The sequence below is a fragment of the Monodelphis domestica genome, chromosome 3, assembly GCF_027887165.1.
Source record: "Monodelphis domestica isolate mMonDom1 chromosome 3, mMonDom1.pri, whole genome shotgun sequence".
In the NCBI taxonomy this organism is placed as follows: Eukaryota; Metazoa; Chordata; class Mammalia; order Didelphimorphia; family Didelphidae; genus Monodelphis; species Monodelphis domestica.
The window spans coordinates 384574387-384592089 of record NC_077229.1 but is presented as its reverse complement, the minus strand read 5'-3'; the positions used below and the strand labels follow the sequence as shown (position 1 = coordinate 384592089).

At 35.4% G+C, this 17703-nt stretch overlaps 1 long non-coding RNA gene across 1 annotated transcript; it reads right to left on the bottom strand.

Annotated features, from left to right (window-relative positions):
- Nucleotides 1-402: 402 nt before the first annotated feature.
- Nucleotides 403-17081, bottom strand: LOC103101150 (uncharacterized). Its single transcript, XR_464100.3, has 3 exons — nt 16945-17081; nt 1291-1467; nt 403-898 (listed from the first exon to the last, which is right to left on the bottom strand). It is a non-coding gene; the product is annotated as an uncharacterized LOC103101150 (long non-coding RNA).
- Between the last annotated feature and the right edge of the window lie 622 nt (nt 17082-17703).

The following is a 17703-nucleotide window of genomic DNA, read 5'->3' as shown; positions in this document are numbered from 1 at the left end:
TTGTTTTCATTTTTTAAGTTGCATCTTCTTGCTTTGTGCTTTTGGCCAATTTAATGTGTGCTTGGTTTTTTTGTTTGTTTGTTTGTTTGTTTGTTTGTTTTTAAAGATAATCTGCAAGGATCAAGCTGGATTCATTTGTTCTCTCCTGACAATAAGCAGACTCTTCAACACAACTCTCCTATTTTACTCTTCTGATAAGATTGACTCTTATTGTCTCTGCTGTCTATAGCCTACAAACTACCAGAGACATAAAATAGCATTAAAAAAAAAAAAAACAAACCCAAGTCATTTCTCCTTCAGGCAAAAAATCTCGAACTTAGCTCACTGGGGCATTCTGTCCCCTTCCCCATTTCATGGTGAAATGAATTCATCATAAAATTTAGAGCTTGAAGAAATCTTAGAAATAATTTATTACCACCCTTTCATTTGTTGGTAGCTCATAAGAATGCTCGCCATTTCTTTTTGGTATAATGAGAGGAGTTTAGATATTTTGGGACTTCTGGAATGGTCTGGTAGATGTAGCTGGATAATAACAGTGTACTGTTATGGCTTTTTTGCATATTCTTTCCCATACTCAGTAAACAGTTGTTGAGGAAAAAAAAAAACAGTGGTGTTCAATGGGTTATGATCTAAAAGAATTGTGTTCTTGCGCGTGCAGCTGTGGATGCATGAGTGCAGTATGAGTGTGTAATGAATGCTTTAGAAATTCTTATTTGTTGAAGTGAATTGAGAAGAGTCTGAGTTGTATAGAAAAAGATGCCAAAGGATAGTGGCTCTATCACTGCATAGATGCAATCAAATTTCCTCATTTGAGGCCAAGCCTCTTTGGACACCTGCTTTCTTGATTTATCTGAGACTATATTTTCATTTTTTGATATTGTGATCCTGGAATTGCCACCTGAAGGGGAAAGAAAGGAAAACAAAATTTATTAAGTACCTACTGTGTTCCAGCTAATGTGTTAAGTGCTTTGCCAATATTATCTCATTTCATCCCCATGATAATATTGGGAGGTAAGTGCTCTTATTAAAAAGTTGAGGAAATTGAGGCAGAGAGTGATTGATTTATCTAGAATCACACAGCTAGTAAGTATCTGAGGTCATATTTTAACTTAGATCTTCCTGACTTCAGTCCCTTTGTAGTATCCACTGTACACCCCCCACCCCCAGCTGCCTAGGTAAACACTTAATATAAACAATTTTATTTCTGGAATTGCATCACTTTCTGCCTCTTCTTGCTTATGAAACCCGAATCCCAAACCCAAATCCCAAATCATAGAATGGAGATCATACCTGAGAGGGGCAAGGAAGAGTTGGTGAGAGCAGGAGAGAAGGGAGCTTTGTATTGCTTCAGTCTCTTCAAGGCATTCAGTTGCTTCAGTCCCTTCTGTTGGCCCCTGGCCTTTCAGCTTTTAAAGAGAACCTGTATAATGACCATCCTATTCCTTTTTCTCCTTTTGTGGAATAAGTCTGGAAAAAATCCAACATTATAAGAGCCAGCATTCTTTATGATGTCATTCCCAATTAACTACTCCAGTCTTTTCAGAGAATTTCCCCTTGTGTGAGATTTGGGACTTTCTCTTGGTAGAGTTGAGTTATCTCTTTCCCAATGGGAGAGCCTTCACTCTGTGTTGTCTAATATATATATATGTATGTGTGTATGCATATTATGTATTTCTATGTATACTTTCTCTGATTTCTATTTTGCTACCAACTTGTTTAAATGTGTTTCTTTGCCACTTGCTATGTATGTTCCTTATGGAACTGATGGGGAGGGAATCAAGTCGTGGATAGAAATCTTAGCAGCACTTTTGTTCATTAATAAAAAGTGATCAGAAATGTAGCTTGAACATGAAGACCACATCCTCAAAACTATAATACTTAAGGGAGCAATTCAATATAATTCTAGTCGTGTACCCTCTCTTTCTAAGGAGAGCATAGTGACCCATTTTCTGGCCCCAACTGCTTGCTTTCTCTTCTGGAAGGAAATAAGGCATTCCTTGGAGAAGGATGGTAGGAGATGAGACTAGAGATATCTACTCTGTCTCCCTTTGAGCCACCCCAAACCCCCAGTGCTTCATGTGGAAGGATAGCCTCCCTACACTTGTTATCTTGGATATTAACTCACCCACTTGCCTCAGCTGACCCTCTTAGTCCCTAAGTCACAACAGACTCTTTGCCCAGATCCAACTAAATCTGAAGCCAACTCTATCTACAGAAGCTCTTCTGCTACAATCCCTCCACAGACTCAGATGTCCTGTCCTTAACTCTGCCTTAGTTTTAGAACTTCCTAAGACAATAGACTAGCATAAATAAAAGGCAATAGCATATTCTTATTGCTGTTGGAATTTCAGGGGATGGCAGTGCTGGTGAGGAAAGTTTGGACCTGTAAATTTATCCCTATGGATAACACACTAGAGATGCATAATTGATTGTCACGCAGCCTTAGATATTTGTCTGGGGCTTTCAAAAGTTGGAGGATTCACATTGCAACCATATCAGAGGTAGAACTTGATTCCTCATACTATAAATGACCTTCTATCCATCTCTTAACAGAATTTTCAAGGTTAAAAATAAGAAATATATATCTCCTTGCTTCATGGTCACCATCATTTCTACCATGTTCCTAAAAAAAATATTTACCAAGAACTAATAAAATAAGCACTTCCTCCTACCACTAAGCTAAGATTAAGACCTGATAAGAGCATCATCATTGTCTTATGTGCATCTTTGATATATTCTTCATCTGGCTAATGGGGGTATTTTGAGTTTATATGTAACATAGATTTTTTCTGAAATATGTTTTTCCTTTCCCTGACTCTAATTTTTTGTGCCTAGACCTATTCAATCCGTTAAATCTGTGATGAAGAAAAAACTACTGAGCAGTAGGCTCATTCTTACTTCTAGATATCCTCTTGAGAGACCACCTATTGATAAGGACGGTAGTTTAACTAATTAACCAGTTGTAAATTACTGTCATTAAATTGCCAACATTAAAAGTAATGATTGCAAATATTTTGTTTCATTTGTCTTTCTATGGACAAAAAAGGAGACATACTTATCAGATTAAACTCATGTCAATGTGGGACTTATGTGAGCTAAGTCTGGGGTGAGGGGGAGGGTGGTTGGCTATGGACCAGTGACAGGTGGTGCAGTCAGCCTGAAATGGTGTGAAAGAAGAGGATGGTTCTAAAGGCATGAGTTGAATGGAGGGGGCCAGAAGTGTGGGAGAGAGGCCAGATGAGGTAATACCCTTGGTGAAGGCGATAATGATCTATTAAATTGTTCAAGTTACAGTGTTAAGGAAAAGAAAAAGCAGAGGACACATTTCAGGCTCTCATCATCTTTCCCCTGGACTATTGCAATAGCTTCCCAATTAGTCTTCTGTCCTCAAGTTCTTCCACTCTTCTGTCCATATTCTGCGTAGATGCCAAAGTGATTTTCCTAAAATACAAGTCACTACCCTACTCAATGAATGCCAACATTCCTAGGATCAAACACAAACTTCTTCCTCTGGAAATCAAATTCCTTCTCAGTCATGCTCCAATCTACCTTTCCTATTTTCTATTATATGTTTCTTCCTTCTGTGTACCCTATGGCCCAGCCAAACTGAATTTCTTGCTGTTCCTTATATGTGACACTTCATTTCACATCTCAATGTTCCTTCATTGACTATTCCCCATGCCTGGGATGTACTTACTTCTCACCTATGACCCTCTGAATTCTTTAATTTCTCCAAAATTTAGTCTAAATGTCAACTTCTTACTGAAGACTTTCTTGCTCTTCATGATTTTTTCACTACTTTCCCCTCAGAACCCTAAAGATATTTTAAAACTGCTTTTTTTCACAATGACTCCTACAGTAACAAGAAGGGTTTCAATTGGAAAGGCAAAAGGAAGAAAGAAATGGTGACAATCATCTCTGTGTAGGAACTATTTGTTTATCTTCAGAGTATATTCCTTAAATAATCATCATGGGAATCATCCTACAAAAAAGGTTTGTAGAGTTGTTATTTAAAGTAGCTACTTATAAAATTAGAAATAACAGGTTTTTCCCCTTGATATTCATTGATAAAATACTCTAAACCAGTTTCACTGGCCATTATTGTGATAGACAAATTACTTTTTAATTATATGTAATTTATAATAAATTAGATTACTAATTCTTTCTTTTTAAACAATTAATTTAATTAGTTATCAATACTTTCCAAGGAAATTCATGGAAGAACCAAGACTAGATAGTAGATAGTATACTTCTAGAAATTAGCCCCTTGTTCTATCCATATGAAGGTATAGCTTGGCTGTGAATGACTAAAAGGCGTTGTCCTACAATTTCCATATGCCTCCTAGCAAGTAAGTAAAGGCATATTCGATTTTGCTTAAATAAGGAGAGTCCTTTATCTTCAATCAGTCAGTCAATCAATAAGTATTTATTAATCACCTATTATAAAACAGGTGCTATGCTAAGCCCTGAGGATAGAAAAGTAAAAGGTAGTCCATTCTCTCAAAGAGTTCATGCTTTAATGAGGAAAGCAATATGCAAACAACTATATAAAATAAGATAAATTGGGAAAAGTCAATAGAATGCCTAGCACTAAAAGAATCAAGAAAAGTTTCTAAAAGCCAACAAGATTTTAACTTGGACCTAAAGGAAGCAAAAGAGACTAGGAGGTAAATATATGGAAGAATGACATTTCATGTATGGGGGAGAACTACCAAAAAATGATAAAAGGACAAAATGCGAAATGATGGAGGGGATGTGGAAAGATGAGGACACTAATACACTGTTGATGGAACTGTCAATTGATCTAACCATTTTGAAGAACAATTTGGAATTATCCCCTAAAAGTTATAAAACTGTGTATATCTTTTAATCCACCAATACTAATAGTAGGTTTCTTTCCTATGATGATCAGGGGGAAAGGAAAAGAACCTGTATGTTCTAAAATATTTATGCTTTCTCTGTGGTGGCAAAGAAATTGGAAATTGAAGGGATGCTCATTGGAGAATGGTTCAACAAGTTGTGGAATATGATTGTGATAGACTATTACTGTGACTTAAGAAATGACAACAGGTTAATTTTTAAAAATGTGGAAAGACCTATATGAATTTATGACTAATGAAAAGAACAGAGCATTATATAAAGGAGCAGAAATATTGTTTGAACAATGATTTGTACATTCTATCTTTGGAAAAAAGAATTTATAAACAGAAATAAGCAAGACATAATTTTATATACACATATTTCTTTTTTCCCAAATGATACAGAATTAGTTACCTGGGTATTTTAATGTAACATATAAATAAAATTAAATTTAATAACATGTCCAAAGTCAGTTGATGGAAAGAATGTCTTGTTGAAGGAACAACAAAGTGGTCTGTGTTGCTTCACTACAGTATTTTTAGGAATTTAGAGTTAGGATGTAAAGATTAAGAAGACTGGAAAATTGTGAGAGAGCTAAACTGTGAAGGACTTTGAATCCTTAATAGAAGTTTTTGTATTTGATCCCGGAAGTAATAGCAGTGGCATGGTCAAACTTATGCTTTAAGAAGATCAGTTTGACAGCTGAATGGAGGATAGAATAAAATGGTGAAGACTTGATTCAGAGACCAGCCAGCTGGCCATTGCAGTAGTCCTAATGTGGTGTGATTAGGACCTGGTGGTGGGAATATTAATCTTAAGGATTAAGGAAATCTTAAGGAATCTTAAGGAAACATCTCACTTCCAAGATAATTACAACCTGGAAAGATTTATATGAAATAATGCAATTTTAAGTGAGCAAAACCAGGAGAACATTGTACATAGCTAACAACAATAAAGTGCAATGAATAGCTCTGAATGATTTAACTCTTGCCAGCAATGCAAGAATCCAGGACAACTTCAAGGAACTCATGCTGAAAACTTATTACCACAAAAGGAACTGATAGAATCTGAATGCAGACCAAAGCTTAGTATTCTCTAGTTCCTCCATGGATTTTTCTCTAATGTAAGCAATATTTGTCTTCTTTCCCAACATGATGAATATGGAAATAAATATTATATAATAGCACATGTACAATCCATATTACCTGCCATCTTGAGGAGATGAGAGGGATAGGATAGAGGGAGAGAACATGGATTACAAAATTTCAGAAAATAATTAGCATCTTGAACATTATAGTGTTTAAGGAACAATTAGAAAGTTATTATCAACTATTTTTGAAGCATCATGGAAAAGCTGGAATTATACAAAGTTTTGGTAAGGACAAACATAGCACCCTTCATTGAAAAGAGAGTAGAGAGTCCATGCTGGAAAGTATAGGTCTCATCCATTTAAATTCCATATCTATTCAAGAGTGAAATCTATCATACAAAAATCAATTTGTAAGTACCTACAGAAAACAGAGTACTTAACAGAAGATCAACGGAGCTTTGGGAAGAATAAATCCAACAATCACAAGTAATTTCCTTCTACAACAGAGTGATCAGCCTAGTGGATTAAGAGAAAAGAAGAGGAGGAGAGGAGAGGAGAGGAGAGGAGAAGAGAGGAGAGGAGAGGAGAGGAGAGGAGAGGAGAGGAGAGGAGAGGAGAGGAGAGGAGAGGAGAGGAGAGGAGAGAAACAATACAACCCAACTGTGGTACTTATTAATACTATGAAAAAATAGGCATAGAATATATTGAGAAGCAAGTTTCCCTAACTTCTTATAAAATAAAATGAAAGGTAAAAGACCTATTGTATTTTGTGGAAGGGTCCACATTTAAATAATTCAACAGAAAGTGCTCCATAGGAATCAGAAAAGAAACAAAAGCACCAGGAGACTTCCAGATTGGAAGGAATGGAACTCAGAAAGTCCCCAAATTATAAATGGGTTGTAATTTAAAAGTTCTTTTGTTAACTAGCTGCTTGGAGTTTGTATTTTATTTTCCCATAGAAATGATGCAATAAAGGGTGTTTCCAGTTCTTATTCTCAAAGCCTTCTAAAGGTACAGTCAATGTTACCATTCTTTAAAACATCATTTTTCTTGAAAAATGCATTATATATAAAATAGGAACATTCAGAACCAATATCCCAATTCCCATTCAATCAAGACTTCCTGTTCCCCTCTTCTTTGTCTCTAATCCAATAGCCAGTGGGAAGGTAGTGAAGAAATTCACAAATGAGGTCTTCTAGAATTGGAATGAAATATAGCACTGAAGTTCTATGAAGAGAGAGAGGAGTAGGGTTTCTGGAAACTAGAAACAAGATAGGGAGGAAAATTGGGGGTGTTAGTTCCAAGAGTCTTCTCTTTTGCTCCTGTATACATCAAGCAAAGTGTTAAAAGGAAAGGGCCAAAGATTTCAGGAGCTATTCATGTGTATTTTCAGAAGTCTTTCAGAAATCAGATTTTTATAAAATAACATTGCTTCATCAATAATAAATATTTAATAAGAGCCTACTATAGGTCAGGCATTTTGTAAAGTAATGTGGATATAATGAAAGATAAAAGATGGTCCCTAATATCAAGGAGTTCTCTATGTCCGAGACAATATAAATATGATAAACTTAAACATTCTGTATGGTGGTATGATATAGTGAATTAAATACCATACCTGGAGGCATGAAGAACTGAAAGCATATCCTGCTAGAGAGACTTACGAGGTGTGTGATCCTAAGTCACATTTATAAAACTATAAATATTCTCTAAAATAAAAAAGCTGAACTCTGACCTCTTAGAATCCTTCTAGTGATAAATCAGTGGTAATAAGATCTCATGAACCTAAAGTGAGACAATCAGCTCTTAGAAACAGTTCCAGCATGGAAACTCTCCACAAACCCATGAAGAATTTGAATCGGAAAGAATCAAAAAGATGGATGCCTTTTGGGAGGAAAAGTGGGAAATAATGCAAAAGAAATTCACGCATCTACAAAACCAGTTTGACCAAACTGAAAAGGAAAACCAGGCTTTAAAGGTCAGAATTAGGCAACTTGAAGACAACTAGCAGGTAAAAGAGCAAGGATCAATAAAGCAAAGCCAAAAGATCAAGAAATTTTAGAAGAGAACATAAAATATCTCACTGACAAGGTGACAGACTTGGAAAATAGAGAAAGAAGAGATAATTTAAGAATAATTGGACTTCCAGAAAAGCCAGAAATAAACAGCAAACTCGACATCGTAATACAAGATATAATCAAAGAAAATTGCCCAGAGATTCTAGAACAAGGGGGAAATACAGCCACTGACAGAGCTCACAGAACACTCTCTACACTAAATCCCCAAAATACAACTCCCAGGAATGTAATTGCCAAATTTCAAAGCTTTCAAACAAAAGAAAAAATCCTACAAGAAGCCAGAAAAAAACAATTTAGATATAAAGGAATGCCAATCAGGGTCACACAAGACCTTGCAAGTTCCACTCTGAATGATCGTAAGGCATGGAACATGATTTTCAGAAAGGCAAGAGAGCTGGGTCTTCAACCAAGAATCAGCTATCCAGCAAAACTGACTATATACTTCCAAGAGAAAGTATGGACATTCAACAAAATAGAAGATTTCCAAGTTTTTGCAAAGAATATACCAGAGCTCTGTAGAAAGTTTAATATCAAAAACAAAGAGCATGGAATACCTGAAAAGTTAAAGATGAAGGAAAGGGAAAAGGAGAAAATTGTTATCTTTTTCTTTTACTCAAACTCTCTTCTATAAGGACTACATTTATATCAATCTATATATACTAACATGTGGGGAAAATGTAATGTGTAAATAGGGGGAAAAGGAAGACCAAATAGAATAATATTTCTCACACAAAGATTCACACAGGAAGGGGAGGGGAAGAAAATTCCTATAAGAAGGAGAGGAAGAGAGTTTTTACTTAAACCTCACTCTCAGGGAAATCAACTCTGAGAGGGAAGAACATCCAGATCCATTGGGATTGTGAATTCTATGTTACCCAACAAGGGAAGGGAGAAGGGAAAACCAAGGGGGGAGGGAACACAAAAAAGGAAAGGAAGAAGAGGGGAAAGGGGTAGGGAATAAAAAGGGAGGGATTAGAAAGGGAAACATATCAAGGGAGGGGACAAGAGGGACTGATTTGAAGTAAATCACTAGACTAAAAGGTAGAGCTGAAGAAGAAAGGTTAGAATTAGGGAAGGATATCAAAATGCCAGGGAGTCCACCAGTGACAGTCATAACTTTGAACATGAATGGGATGAACTCACCCATAAAACGTAGACAAATAGCAGAATGGATTGTTGTCTTCAAGAAACACACATGAGGCGGGTAGACACCCACAAGGTCAGAATTAAAGGATGGAGTAAGACCTTCTGGGGCTCAACTGACAGAAAGAAGGCAGGAGTGGCAATCATGATATCTGATGAAGCCAAAGCAAAAATAGACCTGATCAAAAGAGATAGTGAAGGTAATTATATTTTGTTAAAAGGGACTTTAGATAATGAGGAAATATCACTAATCAACATGTATGCACCAAATAATATAGCACCCAAATTTTTAATGGAGAAACTAGGAGAATTGAAGGAAGAAATAGACAGTAAAACCATATTAGTGGGAAACTTAAACCAACCATTATTAAATTTAGATAAATCAAATCAAAAAATAAAAAAGAAAGAGGTAAAAGAAGTGAATGAAATCTTAGAAAAATTAGAATTAATAGACATATGGAGAAAAATAAATAGGGATAAAAAGGAATACACCTTCTTCTCAGCACCACATGGCACATTCACAAAGATTGACCATACATTACGTCACAGAAACATGGCACACAAATGCAGAAAAGCAGAAATAATAAATGCAGCCTTTTCAGATCACAAGGCAATAAAAATAATGATCAGTAATGGGACATGGAAAACCAAATCAAAAACTAATTGGAAATTAAACAATATGATACTCCAAAATCATTTAGTTAGAGAAGAAATCATAGAAACAATTAATAATTTCACAGAGGAAAATTACAATAGCAAGACATCCTTTCAAACCTTTTGGGATGCAGCCAAAGAGGTAATCAGAGGTAAATTCATATCCCTGAGTGCATATATTAACAAACTAGGGAGAGCAGAGATCAATCAATTAGAAATGCAAATAAAAAAACTCAAAAGCGATCAAATTAAAAACCCCCAGCAGAAAACCAAACTAGAAATCCTAAATTTAAGGGAGAAATTAATAAAATCGAAAGTGATAGAACTATTGATTTAATAAATAAGACAAGAAGCTGGTACTTTGAAAAAACAAAGAAAATAGACAAAGTACTGGTCAATCTAATTAAAAAAAGGAAAGAAGAAAAGCAAATTAACAGCATCAAAGATGAAAAGGGGGACATCATCACCTCCAATGAAAAGGAAATTAAGGCAATCATTAAAAATTACTTTGCCCAATTATATGGCAATAAATACACCAATTTAGGGGATATGGATGAATATATACAAAAATACAAACTGCCTAGACTAACAGAAGAAGAAATAAAATTCTTAAATAATCCCATATCAGAAAATGAAATCCAACAAGCCATCAAAGAACTTCCTAAGAAAAAATCCCCAGGGCCTGATGGATTCACCAGTAAATTCTATCAAACATTCAGAGAACAGTTAATCCCAATACTATACAAACTATTTGACATAATAAGCAAAGAGGGAATTCTACCAAACTCCTTTTATGACACAAATATGGTACTGATTCCAAAACCAGGCAGGTCAAAAACAGAGAAAGAAAACTATAGACCAATCTTCCTAATGAATATAGATGCAAAAATCTTAAATAGGATACTAGCAAAAAGAGTCCAGCAAGTGATCAGAAGGGTCATCCACCATTATCAAGTAGGATTTATACCAGGGATGCAGGGCTGGTTCAATATTAGGAAAACCATCCACTTAATTGACCACATCAGCAAACAAACCGACAAGAATCACATGATTATCTCAATAGACTCAGAAAAAGCCTTTGATAAAATGCAAAACCCATTCCTATTAAAAACACTAGAAAGCATAGGAATAGAAGGGTCGTTCCTAAAAATAATAAACAGTATATATCTAAAACCATCAGCTAATATCATCTGCAATGGGGATAAACTAAATGCATTCCCAATAAGATCAGGAGTGAAACAAGGATGCCCATTATCACCTCTACTATTTGACATTGTACTAGAAACACTAGCAGTAGCAATTAGAGAAGAAAAAGAAATTGAAGGCATCAAAATAGGCAAGGAGGAGACCAAGTTATCACTCTTTGCAGATGACATGATGGTCTATTTATAGAATCCTAGAGGTTCAACCAAAAAGCTAATTGAAATAATCAACAACTTTAGCAAAGTTGCAGGATACAAAATAAACCCACATAAGTCATCAGCATTTCTATATATCTCCAACACAGCTCAGCAGCAAAAACTAGAAAGAGAAATCCCATTCAAAATCACCTCAGATAAAAAAAAATACCTAGGAATCTCTCTCCCGAGACAAACACAGGTATTATATGAACACAACTACAAAACACTCTCCACACAACTAAAACTAGACTTGAGCAATTGGAAAAACATTAACTGCTCATTGATAGGACGAGCCAATATAATAAAAATGACCATCCTACCCAAACTTATTTATCTATTTAGTGCCATACCCATGGAACTCCCAAAATAATTCTTTACTGATTTAGAAAAAACCATAACAAAGTTCACTTGGAATAACAAAAGATCAAAGATATCCATTGAAATAATGAAAAAAAAAACACAAATGATGTGGGCCTTGCAGTCCCAGACCTTAAACTATATTACAAAGTAGCAGTCATCAAAACAATTTGGTACTGGATAAGAGATAGAAAGGAGGATCAGTGGAATAGACTGGGGGCAAGAGACCTCAGTAAGACAGTATACAATAAACCCAAATATCCCAGCTTTTGGGACAAAAATCCACTATTCGTTAAAAACTGCTGGGAAAATTGGAAGACAGTGTGGGAGAGATTAGGAACTGATCAACACCTCACACCCTACACCAAGATAAATTCAAAATGGGTGAATGACTTAAACATAAAGAAGGAAACCACAAGTAATTTGGGTAAACGCAGAATAGTATACATGTCAGACCTTTGGGAGGGGAAAGACTCTAAAACCAAGCAATACATAGAAAGAGTCACAAAATGTAAAATAAATAATTTCGACTACATCAAATTAAACAGCTTTTGCACAAACAAAACCAATGTAACTAAAATCAGAAGTGAAACAACAAATTGGGAAAAAATCTTCATAAAAACCTCTGACAAAGCTTTAACTACTCAAATTTATAAAGAGCTAAATCTATTGTACAAAAATCCAAGCCATTCTCCAATTGATAAATGGGCAAGGGATATGGATAGGCAGTTTTCAGGTAAAGAAATCAAAACTATTAATAAGCACATGAAGAAGTGTTCTAAATCTCTTATAATCAGAGAGATGCAAATCAAAACAACTCTGAGGTATCACCTCACACCTAGCAGATTGGCTAATATTACAGCAAAGGAAAGTAATGAATGCTGGAGGGGATGTGGCAAAGTAGGGACACTAATTCATTGCTGGTGGAGTTGTGAACTGATCCAACCATTCTGGAGGGCAATTTGGAACTATGCCCAAAGGGCGATAAAAGAGTGTCTACCCCTTGATCCAGCCATAGCACTGCTGGGTCTGTACCCCAAAGAGATAATGGACAAAAAGACTTGTATAAAAATATTCATAGCTGCACTCTTTGTGGTGGCCCAAAATTGGAAAATGAGGGGATGCCCTTCAATTGGGGAATGGCTGAACAAATTGTGGTATCTGTTGGTGATGGAATACTATTGTGCTAAAAGGAATAATAAAGTGGAGGAATTCCATGGAGACTGGAACAACCTCCAGGGAGTGATGCAGAGTGAGAAGAGCAGAACCAGGAGAACATTGTACACAGAGACTAATACACTGTGGTATAATAGAACGTGGTGGACTTCTCCATTAGTAGCAGTGTAATGTTCCTGAACAATCTGCAGGGATCTAGGAGGAAAAGCACTGTTCATAAGCAGAGGACAAACTGAGGGAGTAGAAACACCGAGGAAAAGCAACTGTCCAACTACAGAGGTTGAGGGGACATGACAGAGGAGAGACTCTAAACGAACACTCTAATGCAAATACTAACAACATGACAATGGGTTTGAATCAGGAACACATGTGATACCCAGTGGAATCACGCGTCAGCTATGGGGGGTTGGGGGGGAGGAAAAGAAAATGATCTTTGTCTTTATAGAATAATGCTTGGAAATGATCAAATAAAATATTATTTTAAAAAAATGAACCCCTCCAAAAAGAATAAATAAAACTCTAAGTCCAGTTCCCTTAAAAGCCAAAAAAAAAATAAGAAAGAAAAAAAAAGAAATAGTTCCTGCAGAGAGAAACAAAGAGAAAGAAAGGAATTTCATTTCATTCCACCCCAAAACAGCAATTTGTTTCACAAAATAAGCACATGGCCATAGAAAACATAGTGCCTTGAAAAAAGCAGGCTGTGAAATTTTACATGTGGAGTTAAAAACTGGGATTTTGTTTAGGAGAGACATGCCCCCAAAATGTAGTCTGTTATTGGTCCTAAAGAATAGCTTTTGATTCTTTCCAATTTAGCAATGCCCTTGTTTGGAATTTCAGCTGAACACAAATCTAGAGATAGGAGTCATCGTCCCATCAGCATGAACTATCTAAGGAAATGCAGGGAGAACTTGCTCCAAGCCATAAAAATGTGTTGCTCAAAACCAAATGCTTGGGAAAAATTTAATAGGTTGGTGCAAAACAAGGGAGAACATCCAGCTTCGTTTATTGATCACCTTTCTGAAACAGTTCAAGCTATAATGGGCATAGCAACAAGTACAGATGAGTCTGTATCTCGTGTAAGGAGACAATTTCTGAAAGGATGCACACAACACCTCAGAAATTTTTCAAACATTATTTTCCTAAATATGATACCGTGAATTTGACTGAATTAAGAGATGCTGCATCATACATATATAACAGTCACACAGATCAAAGTAGACAGTTGGAAGATTTACAGAAAAAAATGAATGAATCACAAGAAAAATTTAAGAGGCAAAGAGATTGAATAAATTAAGAATTTGAATACTATTAAAGCATACCCAAAACCTGTTTATCTACCAAGAAAAGTACAGAGAGAGACTAGGCAATGTTTCTTCTTCCATAAAACTGGACACCTGATCAAAGACTGTTTTCTCAAAAAGAAGTATGAGGTTAATAACAACAAAAACACACAAGTAAAATATAATAAGCAAAAATCTACTTTTTGTAATCACTGTTCATTGAAATCAAGTCAAGAAGCAGCAAGTCTGTAGGAAATGAGAGACACTATAAAAGCAGGGACTAAGTGCAAATATGCAGACATACTTAGGAGAGAATTATGAAGCCAGGACTATAGTATATTTAGTTTGGTGTATGGAGATAGAGAAATTCAAAAAAGTGAAAGACAGACTGCTGTTAAACTTAGGAAAAAACAGATAAGAGACAATAAAAAGGTGATGCAAGAAATTAAATCCATGAGTGCTGAAAAATGCAAACCAAGTAAAAGATCAAATGGCAGGCAGAGACAAGTAAAAGAACTTGATGAAGAAGTTACAAACATAATTTCTTAAATAAAAAATAAAAACTGAGATAGGAGACTGAGAGAAAAACTGTATAGTAACCATTCATGAAAAAAGTAGAAATCAAGTCAAAACTTACTTGGAAAACTTTTTTTCAGTGCAGATTGGGCACAGGGATTGAAGTTTGTAAAAGAAAAAGTCAGAACAAGTCACATAAACTCAATTAGGAGATAGTGAGAGATACAGAGAAGCAAAATTTCAATTCCCTGCAGCAAAATGACTGTAGCAAAAAATCAAAGCGCATGTTTACTGTTACTAATGAGGTTACTGTTAATGGAACTGTAGATGATTTGAAGACATTCAAATATTTGTACAAAAACTCACAAAAAACAGGTAATTCTTCAAATAGCTATGTGGCACAGATCTCCTTGAAGGGGGGGGGGGAACCCATCTAATTTGAATCCTGAAGCTAAAAGTTTCCATCCTACAATGACTAATTTGGAAAATACAAAATTTAATGAAAAGGAAGCTAAAATTACATTTGAAAATAATAATCATATTCAAAGTAATGAAAGTGGAATTACAATTAAACTTAAAAAATGTATGGAATGAAAAACTTAATAACTGATAGAACAACCAATGATTCAAATGGCAGACTTGAAACTAATATTCTAAGTTGAGGAGGGAGGTCTGGCCAAGTAATGTTATATGAAATTACCCATAGCTATGATTTAAAGTCATTTTCCAATGAAGTAGAGGATATAGTACAATCAAATTTGGATGAAGATCACTTAGGAAATTATTTAAATCAAGAAGATTTAACTGATTCAAACATACAACTGGCAAAAGGTAGCAAAGAAGTGCCAGAAACATATGTATGGAGTAATGTGGGGAATAATGAAGGCACACATCCTAATGATACAGGGGAAGATGCAGTTGTAATAAACTCATTCCCTGAAGATAACATCATAGAGGTAAAGGTTTCTATCTCTACACAGTCAAATGAGAGTGAAGATGAACAAAAACTTCAGGCTGATAATAGAGTAGAAGTTGTGAATGTTGGCAACAGCATTACATATCTGCAAGAAGAAGCTAATCCCATAACATCAAGTTTAACATCTCAAAATATTAATCTAAAGCTTCTTAATGAGAAACAACCAGAAAAAGATTTGGGAAACATAAAAGTCAGTGACATAGGGTAAGATCAGCAAAGAAAGTCAGAGTTAATAACATCTGACACAGCTTTGTATGGCACTGAACAAAATCAAATAAAATAACATAAGGATTACAGAATTCAGTGACCTAGAATCAGAAACAGAGTCAGAAGGAATACCAGATGGTGTAATAATAATGGACCAAAACAGTGATCTTGAACAAGAGCCCTTTGGATTTTACAAGCTTTATGAGGAAGTGGACGGAGAAGGGGATGTGTGGGTCACAAATGAGAAAACTGAATACCTGAAACCAGAACAATCAAAATCTTATAAATATGATGATGATGATGATGATGAGATTTTTGGGCACAGAACAAGTTATATACCATTGGAGGAACTCTTTGCAAGGTTAGGAGTTGATAATCAAGAAGATTTTATAGAGAAATTGAATTAAATGGCTTATACAGATACTGATTATGAATGGGAAGGAACATATTAAAGAACAAACTGGAGGGGAGATAGATATACAATTTCACATCTATTCTCTAACTTCAAAAACATGACAAATATCATTCATGCAGTAGGAGTGAAACCAAGATTAGTTTGAGTTCCATAGGGTAATATACAACGCAAAACCTTATGAGAATGAAGACTAGCCCTAGGTAGAAAAAGAAAAATATTCTGACAAAAAGAACTAAGTAATTTAATCACAACAAGAAAAACTCCTAAGCTTTTAGCAGCAAACTCCAACATCATATATATGACAAATACAAACACCACAGTAATGGAAGATGGGAAACACCCAGAATGATATTGAAACATCTATTCACATTGGATGAATTTGTTATCAAAATCTGATATCAAAATATCAAGTTATAGATGAGAATTTAAACAGTTTATATCTCTCAACCTTCATCCTAAAAACAAATCTCTACCAGGTGTAAGGGGTAAATTTAGGTAAATTTATCCTTATTGGCACCGGGGATTAATTCAAATCTCAAATAAAATACTCAAGTCAATTTGGAAATTTTTTGGTGGTTTAATTAATATAGAGGGAAGGAATTAAGAAGAAGACAGAGGGAAAAGGGCATAGGATTTCTCCAACCTAGCCTGAGACAACGGGAGTTCAGAGACCTTCCAGCCAGGAGGCCTCCTCCGAGATGAGGGGTCTCCTAGGAGGATGGTGTTTTTAGGAGGTAAAGAAAAAAAAAGAATCGGCTTAAACTCTGAGAGAGCTCAGAGAAGACACCTCACCTGACCTATGATATTAAGCTTTTCCCAGTTACTGTATCAATGATGCTCACTGCCAAACCCAGAAAACAGCTGCAGCCATGCCAAGATGATAAGACACTCAGCACACTGCCACCAGCTACCTCTCTGCCACAAGAGCCTGACCCACCTCTCTGTGAAAAGAGGCTGGAGAGAGGAAATGATGCAAAATATCTAGCCTATTTTTACATCATTTCCTGCATCTCACATGTACCAATGGTAGCTTAAGCTTAACTTAGGACAGCCCTAGGGGTCTGTCAGTTGTTTCTGATTTGTCATTTGCTAGCACATAGGCCATCCTTCTCAACACTTAATTCTTAAGTAGGGGTGTAGACAGTCCTGTTTTGTTAGACTAAGCAGGGTAAAGTAAATCTAAACTTCACATAGGGGAAGGAAGAGAGAGAGTATATACGATGAAGATATTACCTCATAGCTTCAGATATGTCACAAGAAGCAACAATGTGGTCATGTCATCAATGAACATACATAAATATGGCATCTGAAATAAATGGCCCTAGTCATAATTAACAACAGTCCCTATAAATGGAAAACTATGTAAAAACATAATGGAAAGATGTTAAAGACAAAAAAGGCAAGAGAGTTAAATATTAAATGTTAAAATGATTGACAGAAAAGCACTTCTTTTTTTTTTTTTGGAACAGAATGGCTATTTTATTACTATCTTGTTAAATTTAATATATACTTTAAAATACACTACAATAAAATTTTTCTTTTTTTTTTAAT